General features: G+C 38.6%; 1 protein-coding gene across 2 annotated transcripts in view; it reads right to left on the bottom strand.

The window, feature by feature from the left end:
• Positions 1-17,869, bottom strand: part of UBAP1 (ubiquitin associated protein 1) — a 62,471-nt gene that overhangs the window by 32,994 nt on the left and 11,608 nt on the right. The window contains exon 1 of one of the 2 annotated variants that reach the window (XM_044920355.1): positions 12,460-12,559. The exons of the other annotated variant lie outside the window; for it this stretch is intronic. The gene's annotated coding sequence lies outside the window, so the exon portion shown is untranslated. Of the gene's footprint in view, positions 1-12,459; positions 12,560-17,869 lie in introns of those variants that run through there. 2 annotated transcript variants of the gene reach the window in all.

Raw genomic sequence — 17,869 nt, 5'->3', positions numbered from 1 at the left:
CTGAAGTCCTGTCTTAAACCAAAAACTGAGCTCTTCAACCTAAAAGTCAGTCTATTGCCCTTGATATGGTGTTTATACCTCTAACTTAAAAATGTAAGCAAGGAAAAAAAATGTAAGCAGGAAAAAAATTAAGGTTAGCTATATGAATTTATGGTCTGTTGTCTATTAGCCTGCATTACAATACACTGGAAGGCATCATACTGAATACAATCTATTTTCCACCAAACGTTAAAAAAAAAAAAAAAAAAGGAAAAGTATATTGCACCTATCTTGTGAAAATTATTCAGTAGAATTATTTTTTTATTTTTTATTTTTTTAGATTTTATTTGAGAGAGACAGAGATAGTGAGATAGAGAGCACAAGTGGGGAGGAGAGGGAGAAGCAGGCTCCCCACAGAGCAGGGAGCCCGATGCAGGACTCGATCCCAGGACCCTGGGATCATGACCTGAGACGAAGGCAGACGCTTAACCGACTGAGCCACCCAGGCGCCCTATTCAGTAGAATTAAAATCTGCACAGGCTTTTTCTTAAATTAACAAGCTGATTTTTTTTTAAGTTTTATTTATTTATGTAATCTCTACACTCATGGGGCTTGAACTCACGACCCTGAGATAGAGTCTCATACTCTTCTGACTGAACCAGCCAGGCACCCCTATACACTTTTATTTTATTTTTTTATCTTTTAAAGATTTTATTTATTTATTTGACAGAGAGAGACACAGCAAGAGAGGGAACACAAGCAGGAGGAGTGGGAGAGGGAGAAGCAGGCTTCCTGCTGAGCAGGGAGCCCAATGCGGGGCTTGATCCCAGGACCCTGGGATCATGACCTGAGCTGAAGGCAGACGCTTAACGACTGAGCCACCCAGGTGCCCCTAACCCTATACACTTTAAATGGATGAACTGACAGGGGCACCTGGGTGGCTCAGTTAGTTGAGCATCTGACTCTTGATATCGGATCAGGTCATGATCTCAGGGTCCTGAAATTGAGCCCTGCATTGAGCCCCGCATCAGGCTCCACACTAAGCACAGAGTCTGCCTGTCCTCCTCCCTCTGCTCCTCCCCCTCTGTCACTTTCTCTAAAATAAATAAATAAATAAAATCTTTAAATAAATGGATGAATTGTACATGGTGTATAATACAACACCACCACAACATGGACAAATTTCAAATTCATCATGGTAAGTGAAAGAAGCCAGGCTCTAAAGGTTACATATTATATGATTCTATTTAAACTATAGTAATAAAAAACAGGGGCACCTGGGTGGCTCAGTCATTAAGCGTCTGCCTTCAGCTCAGGTCATGATCCCAGGGTCCTGGGATCGAGCCCCGCATCGGGCTCCCTGCTCAGCAGGAAGCCTGCTTCTCCCTCTCCCACTCCCCCTGCTTGTGTTCCTGCTCTCAGCTGTCTCTCTCTGTCAAATAAATAAAATCTTAAAAAAAAAAAAAAAGAAAATACGCAAAACTATAGGAATAGAAAAGTAATGTTAGCTACCATGTACTATAAAGGATAGAAAGTATTATGTAAGGGGCACATGACTTGCTCAGTCCACAGAGCAAGTGACTCTTGATCTCAGGGTTGTAGATCTGAGCCCCACGGTGGGTGTAGAGATTTAAAAACAAAATCTTTTAAAAAATGAATAAATTTTTTTTAAAAAGTGCCTGCCTCTAGGTGGTAGAACTGGGAATAATTCATAACATTCCTCTACAGTTTCTGAACATCCTATGGCAAACAGGTATTTATTTTACAATTTCTTTAAAGCTTTACTTTAAAAGTTTCAGTTTTCCAGCATGATGTGGGGACTAAATATTGTGGTTGATATTCTAATTAATTCTAATGGAGAGTTAAAATTATAAAGTATATGGATTATCAATTTTCAAAGAAACAACAAACCATGCTGAAAATGATTAAAACTTTTTATATGTGCAGAAGATATTTCATTGGCGCACACACTACAGGGTCATCAAAATGTACATAAACCACAACACAGTGAGACTCCTAAAACGAAGAAACAAGATTCTTGGCAGTCTCAACCTTCACACATAGGCATAGAGTAGAAATGTACTTAAGTCTCTGCTGAGAAAAAAGCAGTATTTAAGCACACAGCAAAGACAGCTGCAACAAGTGCAGAAAATGAGCATTTTCATCTATGTGTCCCTGATATTGTGGGATATCAGCTGTTTGAAAAAGCGGCTGTTTTTGAGAGGTAAATGGTTTGGGAGAAGCTCCTTGAGCCTCTAATTTAAAAAATAATTTTGCAAACAATCCCCAGAAGCAGCTAACATCACAAATATTTTAAGAAGTTTCACCAACTTTAAATGGATTCTTTTTTTTTTTTTTAAACAGGCTCTACGCCCAACATGGGGCTTGAACTCATGACCCTGAAACCAAGAGTCCCAAGCTCTACTGACTGAGCCAGCCAGGTGTCCCTAAATGGATTCTTAATGGCTTTTTTTAAAGGTTCAACCAAAAGACAACCCACAGAATGGGAGAAGAATGGGAGAAAAATATATTTGCAAATGATGTATGTGATAAGGGGACTGTATCTAGAATACATAAATAACTCCACAACTCAATAATAAAAGACAAATAACCCAACTAGAAATGGGCAAAAGAATATGAATAATCAATTATCCGAAGAAGACATACAGATAACCAAGAAGCACATGATGATGAGATGATGTTCAATTCATTAGTCAGGCAAATGCAAATAAAAGACTCCCCTCTCTATCCTCCATGCTAGAGTATGCATATTATCTGCAACGAAGCAAAATTTCTATTAAAAAAAAAGTGAGAATTAAAATATAGTACCCCTATTACTAAATAAAAGGATATAAATTCTTTAAAAATATGCCTCAATAGAGCTGATAAAATATAGATTTTCTTGGGGGCCTCTTTAAATATTAAAATAGTTCACTGAATGCAGAGGGAGATAGAGAATCTCAAGCAGACTCCCCACTGAGTGCGGAGCCCAACATGGGACTCCATCTCAGGACCCTGAGATCATGATCTGACCCAAAACCAAGAGTGAGATACTCAACTGACTGAGCCACCCAGGCACCCCAAGTACAAGTTTTAAAATGTTTTTATAAGTTGAACTGAATTACTTAACATGTAAAAAATGTACACAAAACAAGACTGAAAAAAATACATTTGCCCCCAACATAAAACTGTAAGTGCTCACAGGAGAAAAAAAAAATCCTAAGTTATCATAAATCTCCACTAAAATATATATAAACGCATATATTAAAGGAAAAGTATCAAGCAGAAATAAGAACAGAACACATTTTTTTTTTGCACACATTCTTTACTCATAAGCTTTTACACTAATAAAATGTAGACTTCCCTAAAGCACCAAAGAACTTAACAGCAATGTTCTATTTTGCCAGTTCAGTGCCACTTCAATTCAAATGCTACAGGAAGAAAAACCAGTAACTTAAAATTTAAATCACTAATTAAAGACATTCAAGAACAAAAAGAGATGGGGAAAGAGGTAACAAGAACAGAACTGCAGGGAGAGGAGAAGCCAGAGTGCAAGAAACAGAAGACATGAGATAAGGAATGGAAAAAGGCAAAGTGAGAAGAGTAGGGGTAACCGATCTAGAGAATGTAAACAACATCCTGCCAAGGCGCAGGCCCTTTCACAAGGGGAAGAGAAAGCCCAACACAATTGTATTGATGATCTCATTTTCTTTCTTCCCTTTCTTATATCATTAAATTCCTATTATATGAAATTACATTCTTACAAAGTTTCCTAATACATAGCAATTTAGTATCTCAGTAAGCTATCATTGTCACACTTTACACTGCAACAAGAGCTGCAATCAGGAATTTCCCCAGATACAAATTAATCCAGGAAATTCTCTTACAGAAAAAGATGGCTCTGGGAATCATCAAATTTCAATTCTAAAAACAAAGTTAACACACATACAACCAGCATTCATACCAACATATATATGACAAAAATGACACATGTAATGGCTATTAGTATGTCAATACAACGCTATACTAAATTCATCAGAAAAAGCTTTATTTTCTCACAGATCTCAGAGACATTTTGGAGTCTTAGTTCTTTCAACAGTAAAATAAAAGGGTAGTAGGCTGAATAAACAGCCAACCCTAAACATACCATGAATCTGTAACACTAGAATAAAGAAAAGCAAAAATATTTATGTTCCCAAATTAAATATTCAGTACCAGAATAATATCATCATTTACTATACACAGTAATTTTTTTGGTTAAGATTTTATTTATTCATTTGAGATAGACACAGAGAGTACAAACAGGAGAAGGGGCAGAAGGAGAGGGTGAGGGACAAGCACACTCTCCCAGTGAGCACAGAGCCCGATGCTGGGCTCGATCCCAGGACCGAGATCATGACCTGAGCTGAAGTCAGACACGTAACTGACTGAGCCACCCAGGCGCCCCCATGGTAACTTCTGAAAGATGTCCTTTAGGGACAAAATAAAAAGCTGGCAACCATGTTAATCGCATCCCTCTTTTTAAATTTTAGTGGCCCATGAAACCAAAAGTCTGAAAACCATTTCCTATATCACATATAAAATAATAACCTCAAATGAATATAATTATTTAAAAAAATTTATATAGATAGATATCTTAGCATACTGCCTGAGACACAGCAAGAGCCACAAAGATTGGTAAACATATAACTTGGAGAGGCGCCTGGGTGGCTCAGTAGTTTGGGCATCTGCCTTCGGCTCAGGTCATGATCTCAGGATCCTGGGATCAAGCCTTGCATCTGGCTTACTCCTCAGGGGAAGCGGGAGTCTGCCTCTTCCTCTCCATCTGCCCCTCCCGCACCTCGTGCTCTCTCTTGCTCTCTCAAATGAATAAAATCTTAAAAATATATATATATAAAATATATATATACAAAATATATATATGTACATAACTTAGAAGAAAGTAAACCATTTGCCAAGTACTCTACCAGCAAGCTATACACAAAATGTAGATTTTTATTTGAATGTTTAGACTCTTATTTTGAGTGAAGAATATGGCTGTAAACACTGAACTGAGTTTGAGACCTTACTTTCAGTTTCAAGTCTGAGAATTAGCCAGATATTTTCAGGATCTATCACTGTCCACAACCTCTGTGTTTACAAAACTAAGCCCCTTATTATTGGCTGCTACACATCAGCATATTTGGCTAAAGATGGAAGGCCAAAAACACAGGTCAACAGTACACAGATTCATACTGAAGAGCATTTCAATAACCCCAGTAAGCTTTTCTTTATGCATTAATTTCTTCTTTCAATTCAGCTGGAATACTGCTTATTCAGTCGGATTTGTCCTGAACACCACTGTTTCAGAGAGTGCAAAAATGGAAAATCTAAATTTGAGTCACTAACCTGCAGAAACAAGATCTAATGGGCCCTGCGATTCTGGAAAAGAGGGGAATAGGTCTGTGTAAATATGGAAACAAACAGGAGTAAGACATAGTCTTATAATGGTGGTGTATTTGGATGATGGGTTTACAATGTGGGGCTTTTGGTTTTTTCTTTTGGGCTATTTGCTTTCCAGGTTTGCTATATGAGCACATATCTACTGATTGACACACTCTGTAATTAGGAAAAAAAAAAAAAAAATCTAGGGAGCAACAAAGGGAAAGAATACCCCAGATACCTGTAAGGGGACTAAAAAGAAACACCACAGTATAATGAAAGATTGTGACCTCAGAGACAGAAAATATAATAAAAAAAGAATAAATCAGTAGTTTCTTTTTTTTTTTAAGACTTTATTCATTTATTTGAGAGAGAGAGAGCACAAGCAGGGGGAGTGGAAAGCAGAGGGAGAGGGAGAAGCAGGCTCCCCGCTGAGGAGAGAGCCCGATGTGGGGCTCAATCCCAGGACCCCGGGATCATGACCTGAGCCAGAGGCAGACACTTAACCGGCTGAGCCACCCAGGCACCCCAATAAATCAGTAGTTTGTTTTTTTTTTTTTAAGATTTCTATTTATTTGACAGAGAAAGAGACAACGAGAGAGGGAACACAAGCAGGGGGAATGGGAGGAGAAGCAAGCTTCCCGCCGAACAGGGAGCTGATGCGGGGCTCGATCCCAGGGTCCTGGGATCATGACCTGAGCCGAAAGCAGACGTTTAACGACTGAGCCACTCAGGCACCCCCCCCCCTTTTTTTAAAAAGATTTTATTTATTTGACAGAGAGAGACACAGCAAGAGAGGGAACACAAGCAGAGGGAGAGGGAGAAGCAGGCTCCCCACAGAGCAGGGAGCCCAGTGTGGGGCTCAATCCCAGGACCCTGGGATCATGACCTGAGCTGAAGGCAGATGCTTAACAACTGAGCCACCCAAGCGCCCCTCAATCAGTAGTTTCTAAGACCAGTAAGAATACCACACAAATGGTCCTAAGTTACAGACTTCATGGAAGTATAACAGCTGTTTTACTTTATTGATGATAAAGGATGTAATCCATGATGAAAAGCTGACATTATGAACTGCCCCAAGTAACACTGCATCACCACCACTCATGAAACAAAAACTATAGGAAACAGAAGAACTAAGTAGAAATACATAATTAATAAGATAGACCTAATTTATATCATATCAAAAGCACCCTGAAAGCAAAATATACCATAAGTACCCACAGAACACTTTACAAAAACCTAAGTAAATACTAGGCCACAAAGAAAATTCCAATAAATATTCAAAATCAGAAATAGCACAGCCAATTATAGTCAAAAGGCAAAAAAAAAAAAAAATTAGAAATTTATTACATCAGAAAACAAAAAGGTCCTACTACCTGATTTTCTAAACTGTCTCTTGATCAAAGAGGGAACCAAAAATAAAACTGCAGAAATGACAACGAAAATATTGCATTTGAGAATCTACAATATTCAGCTAAAGCAGTAATCAGGAAAATTCACAGCAAACAAAAGTACTAAGAAAAAAATTCACAGCATAGGGACCATCTAAGGAAAGCACAAGATAGAAACAGTAAGGACATAAGCAGAAAATAACCAATTAAAATCAGAAACATGATTAATAAATAAACCCAAGAGCTGGTTCTTTGGAAAAAGCATAAACCATCCAACTAACTTAATTTTAAAAAGAGAGAAATAAGTGTACAAAATAGAGGAAATTAAAATAATCCAAATACTGCTTTGTTTATCTCTTTGCAAATACATGTGAGAACCTGGATAAAATGGATGATCTTCTAGAAAAGTATTTATCAAAACTAACTCCACAAGTGGTAGAAATCTTAACCAGACCAATAACTACAAAGGAAACAGAAAAAGTCATCAAAGAGCTCTTGCAACCCATAAGAAACCTAAATGCAGTGAGATTTTAATGGTTCCAAAACACAGGAAAAGGAAAGTTTCTAATTTTCTTTTTTTTAAAAAGCAAGCATAATATTGATGCCAAAGAGAAAATTACAGAAAAATCGCATGTATGCCTAGAGATTAAAAAAAAAAATCCTCAAAATAAAAAGCACAAACCAAATTTAATAATACATTATAGGAATACATCACATCCAAGTATAAAAATTTAGTCCATGAATTTAGGATAGTTCAATACTAGGCATCTGTTGATACATTTCACCATTTGTTAACAGATCTAAGAAAAGTCATATAGTCATCTCCTTAACATGAGGTTAAAAGCAACAACGAAGGGGCGCCTGGGTGGCTCAGTTGGTTAAGCGACTGCCTTTGGCTCAGGTCATGATCCTGGAGTCCCTGGATTCAGTCCCGCATCGGGCTCCCTGCTCAGCAGGGAGTCTGCTTCTCCCTCTGACCCTCCCCCCTCTCATGTGCTCTCTCTCATTCTCTCTCTCTCAAATAAATAAATAAAATCTTTAAAAAAAAAAAAAAAAAAAAGCAACAACGAAAACCATCTCTCTCAATACCAAAGTCAGAGAATGCTGACTAATGGGGAAATAGAAGATTCCCACTAAGCACAGGAACAAGATAATGATGTCCATTATTATCATAATTTGTTAACATTGTTATTTAACATTAGATGAAAAGTTAAAAGGTATTAAAAAGTTGGAAAATAGACTGTTTCCCAGGGAAAACCCAAAACTGAAAAAATTATTACAAATATAAGAGAATACAATAAAGTGTTTCTGGGTACAAATTAATATAGGCACACTTCATCTTACTGTACTTTGCTTTATTGCACTTCACACTGTTTTTCACATATTGAAATTTCAAGACTTCAGTGGAGAAAGTAAGTGCAGATGTGGTGGAAAAAGCAAGGGAAACAGAACTGGAGCCTGAAGATGTGTCTGAATTGCTATAATCTCAGGATAAAACTTTAATGGATGCAGAAGTTGCTCCTTATGGGTGAAAAAGTGTTTTCTTGAGATGGAATCTACTCCTGGTGGAGATGCCATGAAGACTGCTGAAATGGTGACAAAGGATTTCAAACATAACATAAACTTAGCTGATAAAGCAGTGGCAGGGTTTGAGAGGAATGATTCAATTCTGAAAGCTCTACTGTGGGTAAAATGTAATCAAACAGCATCTCATGCTAAGGAGTAATTGTTCATGGAAGAAAAAGTCAACTGATGCAGTAAACTTCATTGCTGTCTTATTTTAAGAACTTGCCACAGCCGCCCCGACCTTTAGCAACCACCACCCTAAGTCAGGAGCCATCAAGACTGAGGCAAGACGCTCCACAAACAATAAGATTTCAAGTTGCTGAAAGCTCAGATGATGGGTAGTATTTTTTAGCGATGAAGTACTCTTTAATTAAGGTATGTACATTGTTTTTTTTTTTATTTTTTTAATAATTTTTTTTTAAAGATTTTATTTATTTATTTGACAGAGAGAGAGATAGCGAGAGCAGGAACAGAAGCAGGGGGAGTGGGAGAGGGAGAAGCAGGCTTCCCGTGGAGCAGGGAGCCCGACGTGGGACTCGATCCCAGGACCCTGGGACCATGACCTGAGCCGAAGGCAGACGCTTAACGACTGAGCCACCCAGGCGCCCTGTACATTGTTTTTTTAGACACAATGCTATTGCACACTTAATAGACTACAGTATACTGTAAACGTAACTTTTATTTACTTTTTTAAAGATTTTATTTATTTATTTGTGAGAGAGAGAGAGTGTGAGAGAGAGTGCATGAGAGGGCGTAGGGTCAGAAAGAGAAGGAGACTCCCCACTGAGCAGGGAGCCCAATGCGGGACTCAATCCTGGAACTCCAGGATCATGACCTGAGCCGAAGGCCGTCGCTTAACCAACTGAGCCACCCAGGGCCCCTCAACATAACTTTTATATGCACCGAGAAACTAAAAGATTCATTTGACTTGCTTCACTGTGATGTTCAATTTATTGTGGTGGCCTGGAACCAAAGCATCTCCAACGTATTTTCTGAAATAAAGAGCCTTCGTGTATACAATAAATAGATAAGAAATATAATGGAAACATACAATGTGCCACAAAAGGTAAGAAGTAGGAATAAACTTAAGATACAAACAAAGAAACTAAAGCTCTACTGAAAGAAAAGAGGACTTACATAATTGGAAAAACATATGATAAATCTTGGATAGGACATGCAACGTCATTAAGATCAATTCTCCCTAAGTTTCTCTATAAATGTGGCATGATAAAAGTGAAAACTACAGGGCGCCTGGGTGGCTCAGTCGTTGAGCGTCTGCCTTCGGCTCAGGTCATGATCCCAGGATCCTGGGATCGAGTCCCGCATCGGGCTCCCTGCTCGGCGGGAGGCCTGCTTCTCCCTCTCCCACTCCCCCTGCTTGTGTTCCTGCTCTCGCTGTCTCTCTCTGTCAAATAAATAAATAAAAATCTTTAAAAATAAAAAAATAAAAAAATAAAAAATAAAAAAAAAAAAGTGAAAACTACAGCCTTCTGTTAACTAGAAAAGCTGATTCTAAAGTTCATCCGAAAATAACAATATATGCAACAGCAGCCAAGAAAATTCTGAGGAAAATAATGGAAACTAGCCTGTCAGATATTAAAATATTTACTGTAAGATGTAACACTTACAGCGCTGCCATACTGGCACACAGACCAGTGGAACAGAACAGAAATCCCTAAAAATACCCAATATATGGAAATGTAGTATACAGTAAAGCTGCCATTTAAAATTTGTTAAGTGTTGGGATGCCTGGGTGGCTCAGTCGGTTAAGCGTCTGCCTTCGGCTCAGGTCATGATCCCGGGGTCCTGGGATCAAGTCCCACATCAAGCTCCTTGCTCAGCAGGGAGCCTGCTTCTTCCTCCGCCTGCCACTCTCCCTGCTTGTGTGCACGCTCTGACAAATAAATAAGATCTTTTAAAAAAAATAATATTTGTGAAGTGATGGAACAACAGGGTAGCCACCTAGAAAAAAGCTGGATGCTCCCCTCACACTCCATCCTAAAATAAATTCCAGATCAACCAAAGGTATAGTAACATTATGCAACTGCCCAAATATATAATCTCTATTTTCATTCTACCTGGAAAGCAAAAATAAGACTTAAAATCCAACAAAATGCTTACCCTATGAAAAAACAGAATATGATGGTTATTTTTATTTATTTTTTTTAGTAATCTATGCCCAACATGGGGCTCAAATTCACAACCCTGACATCAGGGTCTCATGATCTTCCGACTGAGCCATCCAAGTGCCCCGGAAAATGAAGGCTATTTTTTTTTTAAGATTTTATTTATTTATTTGACAGAGAAAGACACAGTGAGAGAAGGAACACAAGCAGGGGGAGTGAGAGGGGGAGAAGCAGGCTTCCCGCAGAGCAGGGAGCCCGATGCGGGGCTCGATCCCAGGACCCTGGGATCATGACCTGAGCCAAAGGCAGACACTTAGCAACTGAGCCACCCAAGTGCCAGAAAATGAAGGCTATTTTAAGGCAAGTTGCTATAGGGGCACCTGGGTGGCTCAGTCAGTTCAGCGTCAACTCTTGGTTTTGGCTCAGATCATATCTCAGGGTCCTGGAATTGAGCCCTGTGTCAGACTCTGTGCTAGGCATGGAGTCTATTTGAGGATTCTCTCTCTCCCTCTCCCTCTGCCCCTCCCCGGCCTGTACACACTCTCTTGCACTCTCTCATATAAATAAATCAATCTTAAAAAAACAAAAACCAAAAAAGGCAAGCTGCTGTAATATACCAGTTTTCTCACCAATTTAATTACTCTTGCAAATTAAGTTTTACCAAAGTTATTAATCATATGGTATACTTAAGGAAATAAGAAGAGCAACTAGTGACTCAATACAAAGCTCATTTCACATAGTTTAATACAAATTGGTTATAGTGGACTATAAACTTGCTAAAATTTAAAAAGCAACATGTAGTACATAAAAAGATAATACAGTATTGTCAAGGTAAATTACTATCCCAATCTGATTTCATGAGAACTGCAGTTAAGAACTCTAGCTAATTCAGGGCACCTGGGTGGCTTAGTTGGTTAAGCATCTGCCTTCAGCTCAGCTCATGTATGATCTCAGGGTCCTGGCATCCAGCCAAGCATCGGGCTCCCCGCTCAGTGGGGAGCCCGCTTCTCCCTCTTCCTCTGTCCCTCCCCCCCCACACTCATGCTCTTGCTCTTTCAAATAAATAAAATCTTAAAAAAAAAAAAAAAAAAACACCTCTAGCTAATTCCAAATTGGGTCAGGAGATCCAGACAAGGATTTTCCTCAATGTTGGGTTCCTCTTGATCCTACCAGCACCTAGCACCGTGTCTAATGTTTAGCAGGGGAGGCCTTTTCGTATCCGCTTGTCGTCTCCCCTTAAACGTTCTGAAAATATGACTCTATAATATTCCTAAATAATATGTATTTTGGAAATACAACTAGACAAAACAATGCACTTATAATGAAAAAGTTAAGCAACGAGTTTTGTAGTTACCAGTAGTCTGAAAACATAAGGCCTATGAGACTGTGTAACATAATGAACGAACAGGAAAGTAATGGCTAGTTACAAGTTAGAATAAGGAGTCATAACATAAAGCATTAAATAGAAATTTTTTTTTTAAATAAGACTTTCTTTAAAGATTTTTTTTTTTTTTTTTTTTTGACAGAGAGAGACAGCGACAGCAGGAACACAAGCAGGGGGAGTGAGAGAGGGAGAAGCAGGCTTCCCGCCGAGCAGGGAGCCCAGTGTGGGGCTCGATCCCAGGACCCCGGGATCATGACCTGAGCCGAAGGCAGACTCTTAACGACTGAGCCACCCAGGCGCCCCTAATTAGAAATTTTTAAGCAGTATCTTAACCAATCCTTCTTTTTTATCCCTATCCCCTCCATCTAAGCCAATTAAAATTCTCAAATGAACTTAAAAAAATTTTTTTAATGAGGCACCATTACGATTCAGTAAGTATACACAGTCCACACCCACTTTTTTAAGAAGAGAATGCTTATTATTTAACACTAATAACCCTATTTCCCTCTACAAGTAGCCAATATGATATAAATGGTTAACTTGTATTTTATATAAAGAAGCTAAATATCACACCATGAGCTATGAATCTGACCTGAGAGAAATAATAACAAACATAAATTTTCTGTTCTTCCAGCAGTCTTCAGAGTCAGTGGATTACATCATTCTGACTGTTGGAGTCATGTGAAATCTGAACGGTTTTTCCCATGGAAACAAAAAACTAACAGAGCCTTGTTCACCAAACTTGAGAACTCACCCCAAAGGGAACATTGTGCAGTACACCAGGAAACAAACAATATAAAGATGGCACAATTTCACAGAAGGAAATGCTCCTCCTTCTGATCTATCATCAGAAGGTCAACAGTAACCTAATGGTACGTCACAATGCGTACGTAACTCACCTCGCTTCAACACATACACATTTTATCATCTCAAAGGGAGTACAGTACAATAAGATACTTAGAGACCACATTTACATAATTTATAACAATATATGTTGTTATAATTGCTCCATTTTATTATTATTGTTAATTTCTTACTGTGCCTAATTTATAAATTAAAATTGACCACACATGGGGCACCTGGTTGGCTCAGTCAGTAGAGCATGTGACTCTTGATCTCAAGGTTGTGAGTTCAAGCCCTATGTTGGGTGTAGAGATTAAAAATAAACTTTTAGGGGTGCCTGGGTGGCTCAGTCGGTTAAGCATCTACCTTTGGCTCAAGTCATGATCCCAGGGTCCTGGGATCAAGCCCTGAGACAGGCTCCCTGCTCCTCCCTCTCCTCCCTGCTCGTGTACACCCTCTCTCTCTCAAATAAATAAATAAAATCTTTAAGAAAAGAAATAAATAAAATAAAATCTTTATGGCTACCAAGGTGGCTCAGTCAGTTAAGCAGCTGACTCAATTGATTTCGGGTCCAGTCATGATCTCAGGGTCGTGAGCTTGAATCCCACATCGGGTTATGCATTGGCCATAGAGCCTGCTTAAGATTCTCTCTCTCCCTACCCCTCTGCTCCTCCCTCCACCCTCACACACACTCTCTCTCTCTCTCAAAAATAAATAAATAAATAAATACACAAATAAAATCTTTTTAAAAATAAAACTGATCATATATATACCTATACAAGAAAAAATATAGTACAGGGCGCCTGGGTGGCTCAGATGGTTAAGCGTCTGCCTTCGGCTCAGGTCATGATCTCAGGGTCCTGGGATCGAGTCCCGCATTGGGCTTCCTGCTCCTTGGGAGCCTGCTTCTCTCTCTGCCTCTCTCTCTCTGTCTCTGTCTCTCATGAATAAATAAATAAAATCTTTAAAAAAAAAAAAGAAAAAATATAGTACAGAACTTCCTCAACTTATGATGGAGTGACATCTCAACCTATCGTAAACTGAAAAAAATCTTAAGTCAAAAACGCATTTAATACACCTAACCTACTAAACACCATAGCTTAGCTTAACCTACCATAAGTGTGCTCAGAACACTTACATTAGCTTACACATGGGCAAAATAATCTAACACAAAGTCTATTTTATAATAAAGTATTGAATAGCTCATGTAACTTATTGAATACTGTACTGAAAGTAAAAAACAGCTGTATGGGTACAAAATGGCTGTAAGAATATCAGCTGTTTACCCTCATGATCACATGGCTAACTGAAGAGCTGTAGCTGGCTGCCACTGCCCAGCATCATAAGAGGTATCATACCGGGGCGCCTGGGTGGCTCAGTCGGTTAAGCGACTGCCTTCGGCTCAGGTCATGATCCTGGAGTCCTGGGATCGAGTCCCGCATCGGGCTCCCTGCTCGGCAGGGAGTCTGCTTCGTCCTCTGACCCTATCCCCTCTCATGTGTTCTCTCTCTCTCATTTCTCTCTCTCAAATAAATAAATAAAATCTTTTAAAAAAAAAAAAAAAATAAGAGGTATCATACCATGTACAGCTGGCCTGGGAAAAGATCAAAATTCAAAATTCAAAGTATGGTTTCTACTGAATGCATATTGCTTTCACATCATAAAGTCAAAAAATTATAAATCGAACCATCATAAGTTGGGGACCATCTGTATATATACTGTTCACTACTATCCAAGTTTCAGGCATCCACTGAGGATCTTAGAACATATGCTCTGCAGATAAGGGGGTACAATGTACACAAGAGAACCTGGCTTCTCCATTTTACAACTGAAAAACCTTAATATGAAATGATTTATAATAAAAAAACACAAAAAGGACACAGGTCTTTTAATTAATCTTAGTTGCTTTATGAGTATCTACAAATAGGTATCTATCAAAACAGATTATAATTTATCTCTGATCAAAACTTAACATATTCTTCTTACCAATAAAAACAAAATTAATAGTATAAGAACTTAAATAGTACAAGAGAGTGAATCTAAGAAGGGGTATTATAAGCATTAAATAAAATAATATACAAGCAATAGTTACCAGGTTTACTAACACCTCCTCACCTTCCTAAATCTTACATATTTTTTTAAGATTTTATTTATTTGGGAGAGAGAGCAAGAGAGAGAGCACAAGCAGGGTGAGGGGCAGAGGAAGAAGCAGGCTCTCCACTGAACAGGGAGCCTGATCGGGACTCAATCCCAGGACGCTGGGATCATGACCTGAGCTGAAGGCAGACGCCTAACCAACTGAGCCACCCAGCTGCCCCCTAAATCTTATATTAGTAAGAGTAGTTCCACATTTCAATGGCTTGTACTTACCATAAGGAACAAAGAAAGGTGCTACCAGAAAACCACCACCTATAGTAAGAAACCCATATATTTTTATACTGACTTACGAGTCCCTGGCAGTCAAATAGAAAACCCTCTATAAAGGTTAAAGATTTAATTCCAGCATACTGGGGCACCTGGGTGGCTCAGTTGGTTGAGCGTCTGCCTTCGGCTCAGGTCATGATTCTGGAGTTCCAGGATCAAGCCCCAAGTCGGGCTCCCTGCTCAGTGGGAAGCCTGCTTCCCCCTCTCCCACTCCCCCTGCTTGTGTTCCTGCTCTTGCTGCGTCTCTCTCTGTCAAATAAATAAATAAAATCTTAAAAAAAAAAAAAAAAGATTCTCTCTCTCAGGGGTGCCTGGGTGGCTCAGTTGGTTAAGCATCCAACTCTTGATTTCAGCTCGGGTCAGGATCTCAGGGTCATGAGACAGAACCCCCCACAGGGCTCCATGCTGGGTGTGGAGGCTGCTTAAGATTCCCTCTCTCCCTCTCCTCTGCCCTCCCCTCAAAAAAGTAAAGTTCTCTCTCCCTCTCCCTTTGCTCCTACCCTCCACTTCTGCAATGCATGAGGGCTCGCTCTCTAAAAATAAATTTTTTTAAAAAAGAAATAAAGCAATTTCTTAAAAACCACAAACTGCCAAAGATCACTCAAGAAAGAAATAGCCTCAACAGCCGTATATCTATTAAAGAAACTGAATTTGTAATTTATAACCTCATCATAAAGGAAACTCAGAACCAGATTGCTTTGCTGGTGAAATCTTCCAAACACTTGAGGAAGAAATACTGAATACTTCCAGAATACTGAAGAGGAAGGAATACTTCCCAACTCATTCTATAAGAATTATAGAAACATTACCTTGATACCAAAAGAGACAAAGATATTATGAGAAAATTACAGAATATCCCTCATGAACATAAATGCAGAAATTCTCAACAAAATTTTAGCAACTCAAATCCAACAACATATAAAAAGGATCATATATCACGATGAAGTGAGGTTTTTCCCAGAAATGCAAGATAGATTAAATATATCTTTTTAAAAAACGTAATTCACCATGTTAACAAACTACAAAAGAAAAACTATAGGATTATCTTAACAAACACAAGAAGAGCAAAACTGACAAAATCCAATACCCATTCCAAAAAGAACTTTCAGCAAAATTAGAATAGAAGGGAACTTCCTCATTTGATAAAGGCCATCTATTAAAAGAAAAACCTACAGTTAACATCATACCTACTGTTAAAAGACATTCCCCTTAAGTTCAAGAATAAGGCAAGGATGTCCACTTAGCTCACATTTATTTAGCATTCTATTAGAGGTTCTAGCCAGTGCAATAAGACAAGAAAAATAAGTAAAAGGCATCCAGATTGGAAAAAACACATAAAACCTGTCCTTATTCACACACAACATGGTCTGTGGAAAATCTAGTAGAATTTACGAGAGTACTTATACAAAACTTATACAATAGTATTGGAGGCTGTAAGATCAATACAGAATAATCAATTGCATTTTTATATACTAGCAATGAACAATCAGAAATTAAAATTTTATGGGTGCCTGGGCAGCTCAGTTGGTTAAGCATCGACTCTTGATTTTGGCTCAGGTCGTGATCTCAGGGTTGTGAGATCGAGCCCCACATCAGGCTCTACACTGGGCACAGAGCCTTCTTAAGATTCTCCCTCTCCCTCCGCCTCTCTCCCCACTTGCACCCGTTCTCACTCTCTCTGTAAAAAAAGAAAAATTTAAAATTTAAAAATCACCATTTACAAAAGCACCAAAAATTATGAAACACTTAGGAATATATCTGACAAAAAAATGTACAAGACCTGCACAATGAAAATTACAAAACACTGCTGAGAGAAATGTAAGAACATCTTACTCTGCTGGGGCTCCTACAACAAAATACCACAGCCTAATTGGCTTATCAACACCAGAAATGTATTTCTCACAGTTCTAGAAGGCTGGGAAATCCAAGATCAAGGCACCAACACAATCAGCATCCAGTTAGAGCCTGCTTCCTGGTTCACTGACTGTCCTTTCACTATAACTTAACATATCTGTGAAAGGGGACAAGGGAGTTCTCTGGGGCCTCTTTTATAAGGACATTAATCCCAGTCATAATGGTTCCTCCATCATGACCTAATTACCTTCGAAGGGCCTGACCTCCAAATCCTATCACACCGGGGATAGATTTCAACATATGAATTTGGGAGAGACACAAACATTCAGTTATAGCAAAGACCTAAGTAAATGGAGAGATAAACCATGTTCATAGGTTGTAATACCCAATATTGTTAAGATGTCAATTCTCTCCAAATTAACCTACAGATTCAATCTAATCCCAAACAAAACACTAACAGGATTTTTGTAGATATTCTGACAAGCTATTCTAAAATTCATACACAAATGAAAAGGACATAGACACCCAAAGCAACTTTGAAAAACTTTCTGATTTCAAAATGTATTACAGCTATAGTATTCAAGAAGTGTGATGTAGGCATAAAGACAAATAGATTAACAGAAGAGAATCCAAAAACAGACCCACATATACACAAAGTATTTTTAAAACACAAAAGCAATAAACAGAGAAAGGGTAATCATTTCAACAAACGGTACTGGAACAAACGGGTATCTACATGCAAAAAAATTTTTTTAAACCCACAAAATCCTCCATCCACACCTCACATCGTATACAGAAAAATTAACTCAAAATGGACCACAGACTTTATAAAATCTAAAACTATAAAACTTCTAGAAGAGAATATCAAGAAAATCTTTCTG

This window comes from Neomonachus schauinslandi, chromosome 13 (genome assembly GCF_002201575.2).
Source record: "Neomonachus schauinslandi chromosome 13, ASM220157v2, whole genome shotgun sequence".
NCBI classification, from domain to species: domain Eukaryota; kingdom Metazoa; phylum Chordata; class Mammalia; order Carnivora; family Phocidae; genus Neomonachus; species Neomonachus schauinslandi.
This window is presented reverse-complemented; position numbering and strand designations above follow the sequence as displayed.